Source organism: Nicotiana tabacum, chromosome 8 (genome assembly GCF_000715075.1).
Source record: "Nicotiana tabacum cultivar K326 chromosome 8, ASM71507v2, whole genome shotgun sequence".
Lineage (NCBI taxonomy): Eukaryota > Viridiplantae > Streptophyta > Magnoliopsida > Solanales > Solanaceae > Nicotiana > Nicotiana tabacum.
Window position 1 is genome coordinate 113,253,595 of NC_134087.1, and position 10,956 is coordinate 113,264,550.

The following is a 10,956-nucleotide window of genomic DNA, read 5'->3' on the forward strand; positions in this document are numbered from 1 at the left end:
TTTCTTGTTAGCCTCAAGCTTTTCTCTACTACTTCATCATCACTGACAACTTCACCTTCAGATTCACTAGCAAAGTTGTCAGCCTTTGATGAGTCATAATATGGCTCATCATCATCACCTCCCAATTTATCCTTTAGATTTTTTCTTTCTTTATCAATATTAGCATAACCTTCATCCAGTCCAGCCTCACCTAGAAACCCATCAGGTCTTTCTTTCCTACTTTTTTCCCCTTTGTTTTTTACTTTGTAAGCCTTCAGATCTTGTTTTACAACCCTAAGTTCTTCATGAACATCACTTCCATAATCATCAGAAAGCTCAAATTCTTCCTCAATGCCTGCATCTTCTTCAGAGGAAGTAATGGGATTGTTTAGATCTCCACTAGCAAAACCTTCTCTCTGGACATCACCATTGGCAGCATCTACTTCCCCTCTTATATTTTTCAGCCCTTTCAGAAGTATTTAGAGAACAAGAAAACTCTAGATCTAGATCTATAGTTGGAGCTGGTGCAATTATTGGTGGGTATGAATAAATAAAGGTTCAGATTCCCTGCTACCCCCATTTATATTAGTTAATTCACTACCACCTCCTTTTTCCCCATTCACATATTGGCTAACATGCCCCACATCCTCAAAATTAGAGTCATTATAGAAAAAATATATCTATTGTGTCCCCATCATTCAACAATACTCCAACGTCTAACAAATCCTTGTCTTTCTCTAGTTTTACCAATTTGCCACCCTTAGAAGGTGCAATATAAGTGGTTCCCAATTTAATAACCCCAAAATCCTTTGCAATATCTACTAATTCAGGGATAGATAAGTGATCAAAATCAACATTGAAGGAATCTTCAGTCCTACCTCCAACAAAAACTGGCCCTACTTCACTTACCAACATTACACCAATTTTCCATCTAAAATTAAAGTACTTAGAAGCCATGAGACAACCTACAACCATATACATAATTTATCAATATTTAACTTCTAAAATTAATAGTACCATATTGTAACATATTAAAGGAATGTTGGATACAATAAAATACAGAAAAAGATTCACTTTTACATAAAATAATTCATGAACAATAAGCTAAACTAAAATAGCAGAAGAATCTCGTAATACCTTCAAAATAACTAAAATAACCCGAATAACATACTTGCAAACAATTCCAAAATATAAAAAATAAAAACCCCTAAATTTTGTAAGTAATTACAGAAAACCCTATACTCTATGCATGCAAAAAATCACTAATTTTACACATAAAAAATTCAATTTTGAAAGCCTTAACTCAACAAAATAGAAGATGGAAAGAAAATCGATATTTATCTTTGTTATATATCACAAAACTCTAATCGAAAAGTAAAGCTTGAAATTCCTAACCTTTTGGTTTTGTCTGTTTGAAATAGTTGGAGAAGATCACTGAAAAAGCTTGATTACTGGAGAAGAAACCACAAATGATTAGAAAAACACCACAATATAAGTCTTATTCTACGCTATTGGGAGAGGATTTTGAGAAATTTTTTGACAGAGAGAGAAGGGTTTAGAGAAAATGTTATAACGTGTCAAGGCAAAACGTTTAACGTGTTGCTGCCTTTCACCTTTTCTTCATTTTTTTCCCTTTTTTTTCTTTAGTTATTAGTATAAAATTTTAATATCATTTTATTTGCCTACGTGGAGTACAAATTGTCCAGATGTAACTCGCGTGCATACACTTAACAAGGTGTATGGGACCTGAGGGGTTTCTAAATTCACTTATCCTAGTGTAGGGAGTAATTCAAACTAGAGATAGTTTAGGAAGGAAACTAATAATTCCCGACAAGTTTAGGGGTACCAAGGCATTTTGCCTTCTTTTATTTGAAACGTTCATCTTTTATCTCCCTGAACCCCTTTACCAATTTACCTAATCCCTTCGCGTTTCTTCTCTCTTTCTCCTCCTTCCTCCCCCCCCCCCCCCCACATAAAAATTGGAGCTTGCAGATGAATAGTAGGACTGTTAACTGTTAAGTGTATCTCATCTACTGATAGGGTCAAATCATATCCAATACTCTTATATACAGAATGTGTTTACCTCTATCGGTCTATAACAATCGAAAGTATCGTTTGGGTCTTTTTGATTCTTTCACTTTTCTACCATATATAAGTGGGTTGAATTTCTCAAACTAAATATATTTTCCTTGAGATTTACAGTGTTTTGGTTAGTATTTTGTCTTTGATGTTTTCCTTCGTTTGTTTATCCTTTTTCATTTTGTTAAATTTTCCTTTTCCAAGTACTCAATTCTTTTGGTTTAATTATCCTCCAGGGTTTCTTAGTATGTGCAGCTAGGGTTACACTCTCCAAGGTACACATGCATCCTGATAAACTAGATAGATTTTGTTTACCCTTAAAATCGGATAATAACTAAGCTTATAAGTACTTTTAATGATATGTTGTTTCACTTAGCCCAAATTAAGAAATATAAGAAGTAATGATAGAAATTACAGTAAAAATAAGCAAACCACTATGATGAACAATTATGGCCTTTGAGCTAATTGCCCTCGAACCGTCCGAAAGAACTATTAAAAATATGAACTGCACAACGGAGCTGGAAGAGATAAAAATGTGATATATTGCTTTGATATGCGTGAATGTAATATGGTTACATAATGATTAGAACCCTCTTTATATAGTACAGGAATCCTATTCATGGTACAATTCTAATTACAGAAGTAAATCTCATGATGGGCTAAATAACCGTTCTTGATTTGATCTGTTTCGAGATTCCCGCCATGATCCTCAGCCAGTCACGTATATATCGCCTTTCTGTTATTATGCTATCTTCGGTCTTGCTCGATGCCTATCCTATTTGGCCTTGATCGTCACCGGTCTCGACCTCGATAGGTACTTCGAATCCCAAACTTGGTGCCTTATCCTTATACCTCAATCTGATATACTACGGGATCGCTCCTCGATCTATCCCCCTTGTCATAGTTAATCAATAAAATCGGGTGAGCCCGATTTTTACCGTATATAGATAGTCCTCTCATTTTTTGGAGTGTAATGACGAGAAATGAATTGAGTCTTCTATCTTTACCCCGATTTGTCATGACGTCATTATCGTGGTGTAAGCGACAAAAGCGATGGAAACGTCCCAACGATTCAATTTCCTAGGCATTTAAGGTGCATCAGTTGCCGGTCGGCCACTGGAAACTTTGAACTGTCGCCGTGAACCTATAAATAGGCCTCTTTTCCACTCTTTCCAACTTATTTTTAATTTATTCTGCTCTAATCTTCAAAACTCCTCGAATCCTTCAAGTTAATTATCTGCAAATCTTCAAGTTTCATTGCCAACCTCTTTTTTCCAAAATAGCGAATATCTTAATCTCTGCTCATCCCTATACAAAAATGGCTAAGATCTCCAAAACTGTTCCGCATAAAGAGAATACTTCCTCGTCTCAACCAGTCAGCAAGCAACTAGTGGTGGACCCATGCCCTAAAGAATTCTTTCCTCCGCCTTGCGTTCTTGACTCTGACTTTAAGGTTGAAAAGACCCCTTCGATTCCAGGCCGGTGTGAGCCAATGTCGAGGTACATATGTATAACCACCGAGGACCTTCTAGACAAAGTTAAAAAGGATTGCAACTAGGTAAATAAGCACGTGGTGGGGGCCTCGTCTGAGGAATCAATCACCACATATGAGCGGGGGGTTTCTGAGTGTCTACACTTACCCTTTCACATTAGTCCTCTAGATCCAATTATCCAGGACTTCTGCAATAGGTGCGAGGTCACCCTCAGCTAAATTCATCCTTTTTATTAGAGGATAGTGATACTGCTTCGAATTTTTGTGAGCAAAGTTGAGGGGCTTCCCTTCACCCTCGACCACCTCATTCTCCTGTATAGACCCAAACTTTATCGGGGAGGATTAGTAAAGCTTCAACGTCGGGCCAACATGGAGGCCTTCTTGAGCATAGATGAGGACAAGGACCGGGGTTGGATGGGCCGATTTACACGAGTAAAGACCTCAGACCTGATCCCTGCCGAAAGAATGTCATTTCCAGAGCAATGATATATGAAACGTAAGTTTAGTTCCTTCTTTTAACATCTATTTATTATCTCCGCTTTTTCATTCTTTCTTGCCGGCATTTTATTTGGTGCAACCGATGCCTGGATGCCGGGTGTGATTCCCCATCTTCAAAACTGGGTCAGGAGCCTAGTGTCGATATCGAATCATGCTGAGTGCGCATGGTACGAGTTGTCGAATGGTTGATGGGAGGCTCGAAATCACGGTAAGTTTCAACAATTTTGATCGTCATCCGGATTTTCCCTCGACTTTACTTGTCTTTCTTTTACAGGTCTAAGGAAGGATGTGATGATGAGGCCCCTGTCTAGTGAAGAAGAAGACTCACTCCCTGCCCCGAAACCGGCAAAGAAAAGTAAGAGGAAAAGGGCTTCGACCTCCAAGGGGCCAAGGACTAAGAATAAAGCGACCCGAAAGTCCAAGAAAGATGTGATTCCCATGTCCATGGAGTCAGTTCAAATTATAAGAGAAGAAGAAGAAGAAGAAGAAGAAGAAGAAGAAAAAGAGAGTTGTTCCGGTCTGGTGGCTCGAGCTCGAGCTAATACCGAGGGTCAAAAGGCCACTAGATCAGCCAAAAGTGGGAAATACTTTGCCTCGATCTGACGGGGCCCAAGAGGGGGATTCAGTCGGAGTCCCTGAGCCAACTGGAGTTGAGGGTACCTCACCTCGGGGTGAGAAGGCGTCAAAAATGGCTGCGGAGGCCGGTCCCGAGGCTCCTCGAAATGGAGAGAACGCCACAGGCGACCTACTTGGGGCAATAGAAATTGGAGATTTCCTTTTGCTTCCTTAATTCTCCGAAGAAGAAGTTCGGGAGGCTTGGGCCATGAAGATTCCTCACGTAGAGGGAGCCCATGGGGAGGAGGATCTTTTTGCTTGGTTGTTTCGTAGGGGTCGATGATGTCGATGGCTCGAATGACTTGGAGTTACCGAGGAAGGGTTTGGGCAAATCTTCCTCGAGTTTTAGATTAACCATATATTTCTGGCCCCTAGTGTCAATCCTGAGTGCAAACGAACAATCATCAGTTCGATCCCGGGGGATGCACGAGTTTTTGCGGCCGCCTTATGGGTGGCTAGTTACCTTCGGAGTCGGGTCATGGAGGAAGACCAAGCTTTGATGGACGAGGTAGGAGCACAGTCTCTTTTTAATGAGGCCTAGTATGCATTTAATCGGGTAAGCGTAACTTTCTTTGCCAATTTCGGCCTTTATACTTGTGTTTTTTTTTCTTCTTGCCTAATTTTTTCTTCTATTCGTGTAGGCCTCGGTGCTCCATCATGAATCTTACTTTAGGTCTCGAGGGGAGCTGAGCCAGTATGAGGCCGAAATTCAAGGTCTTAATGAGGAGAGAAACGCTCTCAAGCTTCTCGGTGAGCAAAAAAAGGAGAAATCAAGGGCATTCGAGCTGAGCTGGCTGCGGCTCAAAAAGAACAGAGCGAACTGACTGAGCAGGTAATAAAAGTCTTAGAATATCATGGCATATGTTCGAGGGTGGTTGCTAATAATTCGATCTCACAGGTCAAGCAGCTGCGCGAGATGATCAACCAGCTCTGTGGAGAGGTAGATACGGTGAAGGTGGAGACCATAGTGTGGAAGCAAAATATAGACCGCCTTGCCTCAGAGAAAGAGGATGCTCAAGGTCAGTTGTCCTTGCCTGAAAATCAACTTCAAAGCTTGAAAGAGAAGAACTTGGCATAAGCCAAGAAAATTGAGGAGCTCCAGGCTCGGTTGGTCACAGAACTTGCAGCGGCCAAATCTAAGGCTGAGACGGCTAAGGCCTATGCTGAAGCAATCGTAGCTGTCTACCAGTCAAATGTCGAAGCCGTTCAAGTTCAAGCAAAGGAGGTTGCTGATAATGCTCAGACTGGAGAATACTGGGTTGTCGAGCATGCCAAGTTCCAGTCTCGAAGGGAAACTCTCGAGGAGCTCCACGCTCATGGCTTCGATCTCACTATTGAGATCAAAAATGCAAAAAAGCTTGAAGACGAAGCCAAAGCATTGCTCTCTTCTGATGATGATGATTCTAGGAGTATGAGCGGGTCCGAGAATGGAGAATACCCCGAGGGTGAAGATATTTCTCCTGGAGAAGATTAAGTATTCAGGATATTTTCTGGCTCTCTCGTATGTAATTTTGATTGGGCCATATTGCCCTTGTAAATTACTTTGGACGTGTATAAAGGTCTCTCTCTTTTTGCCTTGTGCATTTTTGTTTCATTTCTGATTCATGAAATTTGTGTTTCATTTTTGCCTTATGAAAATGTTATTCATAGGCTCGAGGTTTAGGAAATTTAACCGAACTAGCATAGTTTATACGATCGAGTGAGTGCTTTCTTGGATTAGAAATAAGAGAACCCTTAAGTTTTATCCGAACAAGGACGGTCTTTCAAATTCAAAAGAAAAAAATAACCCTTGGGCATGAAAAACAGTCCCCGAGTGAGAATTTGTTCGAACTCGAGTTGAAGTAGCCCTTAAGCTTAATGATTGAGAATTTATTCGAACTCGAGTTGAAGTAGCTCTTAAGCTTAATGATCCACTGAGGACATGCTCAAACACGGAATTAGGCAGCCCTTAGGCTCTCTAGTCAAGTGAGAAGGATCTTTCGAACTTGAAGTGAAAGTAGCCCTTAGGCCTTTTGTGAGTTTTGTATTTGGCCGGTCTGTCCTTTGTAAAACGGTCGTATATATAAGGTTTTTTCTATCCTTTTCGGCTTTTAAAGTTTTCCCTTTGTTTATCATTTGCGTTCACAAAGTTCATAATGCCTTAGCATGAAATAATGAAGTCATGTTCGAGGGTTCAAACAATTTTGTACCTGTTAGGGTTTTCGAGGCTCGATACGATCGAGCCTTTGTAATTATGCCGAGGATAGCCTTTTTAACCAGTTTATGAGAATATTTTAAGGCCTATTTTATTACGGAATTTGGACTTCTCCGAACCGTGTCAATTTGGCTGTAGGCTTTTGTTTGGGATTTGCCTCTTAGGCTCGTTTCCCTGTTATACTTCAAGCTTGTTCGAAGTGTCAATCCTTGAGTGGGGTGGCCATGGCCTATAAAAATTGAGGGTTGCCTTTTTAAAGTCTTATGATCTCAAGATTTTAATAAATCAATCTCGTCTATTTTTGGGACAGTAGTCCCGAGTGGGGGGTTAATTGTTCTGTAATAATCCGAAATATTTCATACACGTATTAATTAAGAGATTGGAGAATTAATTTAATTTGTAGATATTGGTGTTAAATATTAAGTTGTAGGAGGAAATTTTGTTACTATATGAGATATGGTACTAAATAAGTGGTTAGTGGCTAATTTTTTAAACTATACTAATATAGTTGACTTTAGTTATTTATTAAATAAATCGGAGTGGGCTAAGCCCATTATCTTATGGCTGCCACATTTTTAGTGACCTAAAGAGTAGAAAATATGGATAATTAGTTCCTTGCTCTTGATGAAATAAAGAGGCAAAATACTTAGAGAAGATTCGTATTGAGGAAATTAGCTGCGGCATCGTAAGACGCTAGGTGGTTAGCTTTTATAGTGCAGGTATGTCGATTAGTTCAGTACTGTGTATATAAAAATTATCCTGCACATTAGTTTTGGTAAAGAAGTGTAATGGTGGTTCAATACCAAGCCATGATGTGATATTAATTAGGGGATACAATGATTATACAATGATGGACAATTCTTTAGAAGTAAAAGTTAGAGAATTTAGCCGTGCATATGTGTGAATTTTCGGTATTGTTCAAACTCTCCTTACAGTGCATCAATTTTTAATTTTACAAACTTTAGGATTTTTGCGTCAATCACTCTGTAATGATTAGTAGGATAAATTCACTTGGAAAAAGAAGGGTAGTGATATATTTGTACTTAAATTATTCTCATTATATATGATCTCTGTTAGGTGTAAATTAAGTTAGGGTGCAAGGATTAAGTTTTGGTTTTTAACTGTATTGCAATGACAATATCGAATTTGGGTTTGAATGTGGTAAATCTAGTATTGAGTACAAAAGATAAGTACTAATTTAGAACGAATATTATGTACAATAGTGTTATTTCAATTTCAATTTATGCACACGATTAAGGAAATTGAACAATGCAGGGAATACAGATAAACCATATAAATACCTTTTTATTTAAAAGATTTGGACTATTTTAAATTACTCATGTGTGGGTAAATATAAATCCAAAAATTAAGACTCAAACATGAACCCGATGACTGGATATTCTAAATTAACTATGACTTAGCCTAAACAAGAAAATTAACATGAGATCAATATTATGTAATTATAGATTGATTGGAGGAATTTGTACGAATTGCTCGAGGTGAAATATTTGGTATTTAGGCACGAGTACTGTGAGTAGTAATCTTACCGCAATTTGTGTTTTCATAACTTGCATGATTTACACATGATTTTTAATATGAATATGTTACCGATTATTTTGAGTTGCATGTAGACAAGTCTTTTACACGATATGATACCGAACTAGTTATTTGACATGATTACCATTGTTTTAAATATTGTTACTGTCACTAGATATGTTTTACCGTTACTTGAATTTACTGTTATCGAAATGAAATTACATGATTTGATAAGAACCGAAATTCCCTATATTTTTTTAAAATATTTTCTTATGATTATATACGGATACAAAGATAAGTATAAATAGGAGTAGACTTTGAAGGATCCTGTAGCTAACGGCGGGTTCGTTAGACCTGGTGCACCTTGTATTTACTGATTACAGAGTACAGTTATAACCCTCGCTAGTGGGAAGGTAGAACTAGCATACCGTTACCGATTTTCCTCGAGTAAGGACTATCGTTATATTTGACTTCTTGCGAAGAAGTCCACAGTTATACCGATTACATGATCCGTTCATTGAAACCTCCCAAATTTGAATATTAACATTGTACAATAGTTACCGAGCTTATTACTGAATTGTTAAGTGTATTATACTACAAAAAAAAACATGATGAGACTAAACATTATTTATTGTTTCTGAAAGGGCATTCTTATGTTATTTTCTGTTTGATATACTAGCATGTTTTCTGACTTGTTCCCAATAAAATGGGTTATGGTTAAGTATTATTACTCACTTAGTCTGTACGACTAGGTAAGCCTAACAATGCGGAAAATAAACCTATTTGCGGAAGAATTATTAAAAATCAAAATAGTAAAATAAAACAGTGTTTAAAAATGTCGTCCGACATACACAATATCAACTCTCGAAAACTAAATACAGTTTTCAAAACTCGGAATCTCATGATCACAAGCCTTTGAATGTCTACAAGTATCTAACTTCAAATCTAACAAAGGAAAGAAAATACAGAATGGCTAATACTTAAAAGGGGGAGTAGAAAGGGGCTCTTCGGCCTGCGAATATGGCAGATTTACCTTGGAGTCTCTACAAGCGCCTCGGCTCAAGCGTGATAAGTCTGAGTGGAGGTACTTGGATCTGCAGATGAAAAACATTCACAGAAAGCGCATGAGTACACCACAGCGGTACTCAGTAAGTGCCAAGCCGAACCTCGGTCGGGTAGTGACGAGGAAGGTCAGGTCCCTACAAAGATTAAATGAAATATAAGATGCGACAGTATAAGATAAATCAATACAGTTGAAAGATAACAATAAGGATCAATACAGGATAGTAAGGATAACTACAACTGAAACAGAAGCAGAAACAATCACCAATAATACAACATTTCACAAAGATAATAACCGAGGATCTCTCAGTATCCCGAGGATCTCTTAGTACCCTCAATATATACCAGGGATCTTTTGGTATCCTCAATATATGTTAGGGATCTCTTGGTATCCTCAATATACGTGTTGGGGATCTCTCGGTATCCCGCACCTCAGCTTAAATCATAAAATATGTGCAGGGGATCTCCCGGGATGCCGTCCCGTAGTCCCAAAGTAAAGCACATAGCAATAACACAAGGAATACTCAATTAAACTCAATTTTGTACCAAGTAAAACAGGTAATTCTAATCTAACATGCTTCACATAATACAAATAAGGCAGTTCAAGCAATAAGGCAATTAAGTCAATTAAACATGATTTTGTAAGGTAACAGTAGGCTTAAATTTCAAGTAGAATAAGCATGAAAGGAAAACACAATTAAAGCTATTTTAGTGAAAACAAGATTATCAACAATTAGCACAAGTACGCACTCGTCACCTCACGTACAAAGCATTTCAGTTACCACAATACCAAATCCTAAGGGGAATGTCCCTCACACAAGGTTAGTCAAGCCATTTACCTCGAACCAGATCAAAATCAACCCGAAACCACGCTTTTGCCATGAGTACTCGACTCCAAATGACCCAAATCTATTGAATTCAATTGCATAATGTAAATAACACTTCAAGTAATTGATTCCACAAAGTAAGTTTAAGCTAATACGCGAAATTAGGTAAAATGACCAAAACGGCCCTTGGGCTCATGTCTCAGAAACGGGTGAAATTTGCATTTTTAGAATCCTCACTCTCTCACGAGTCTATACATATCAAGAACATTGAAATCAGAGTTCAATTGTTCCCTCAAATATCCATTTTAAGGTCTCTTAATCTCAAACATTAATTACCCATTGTGCATTGATTTTTCCCTAATTTTTCACCAATAATTAAACCTTTAATCACATATAAACGAGTCATTAAGCCAAAAATTTTACCACCAAGTGATTCCCTTTTGGTTTCCTCAAAAATCTTCCTCAAAAGCTTCAATCCCGTTCAAAAATGGTGAAAAAATAAAAAAGGGTCGCGGATGGGCTATTTAAATACTGCCCAGATATTCCTTCTTCGCGAACGCGGAAGAGCCCTCGCGTTCGTGAAGTACAACTTCGCTTGGGTCCAGATTCCTTCATCGCGGAAGCAATTCCCAAGCTGCGAACGCGATGCAACATCTCATCCATCTTCGCGAACG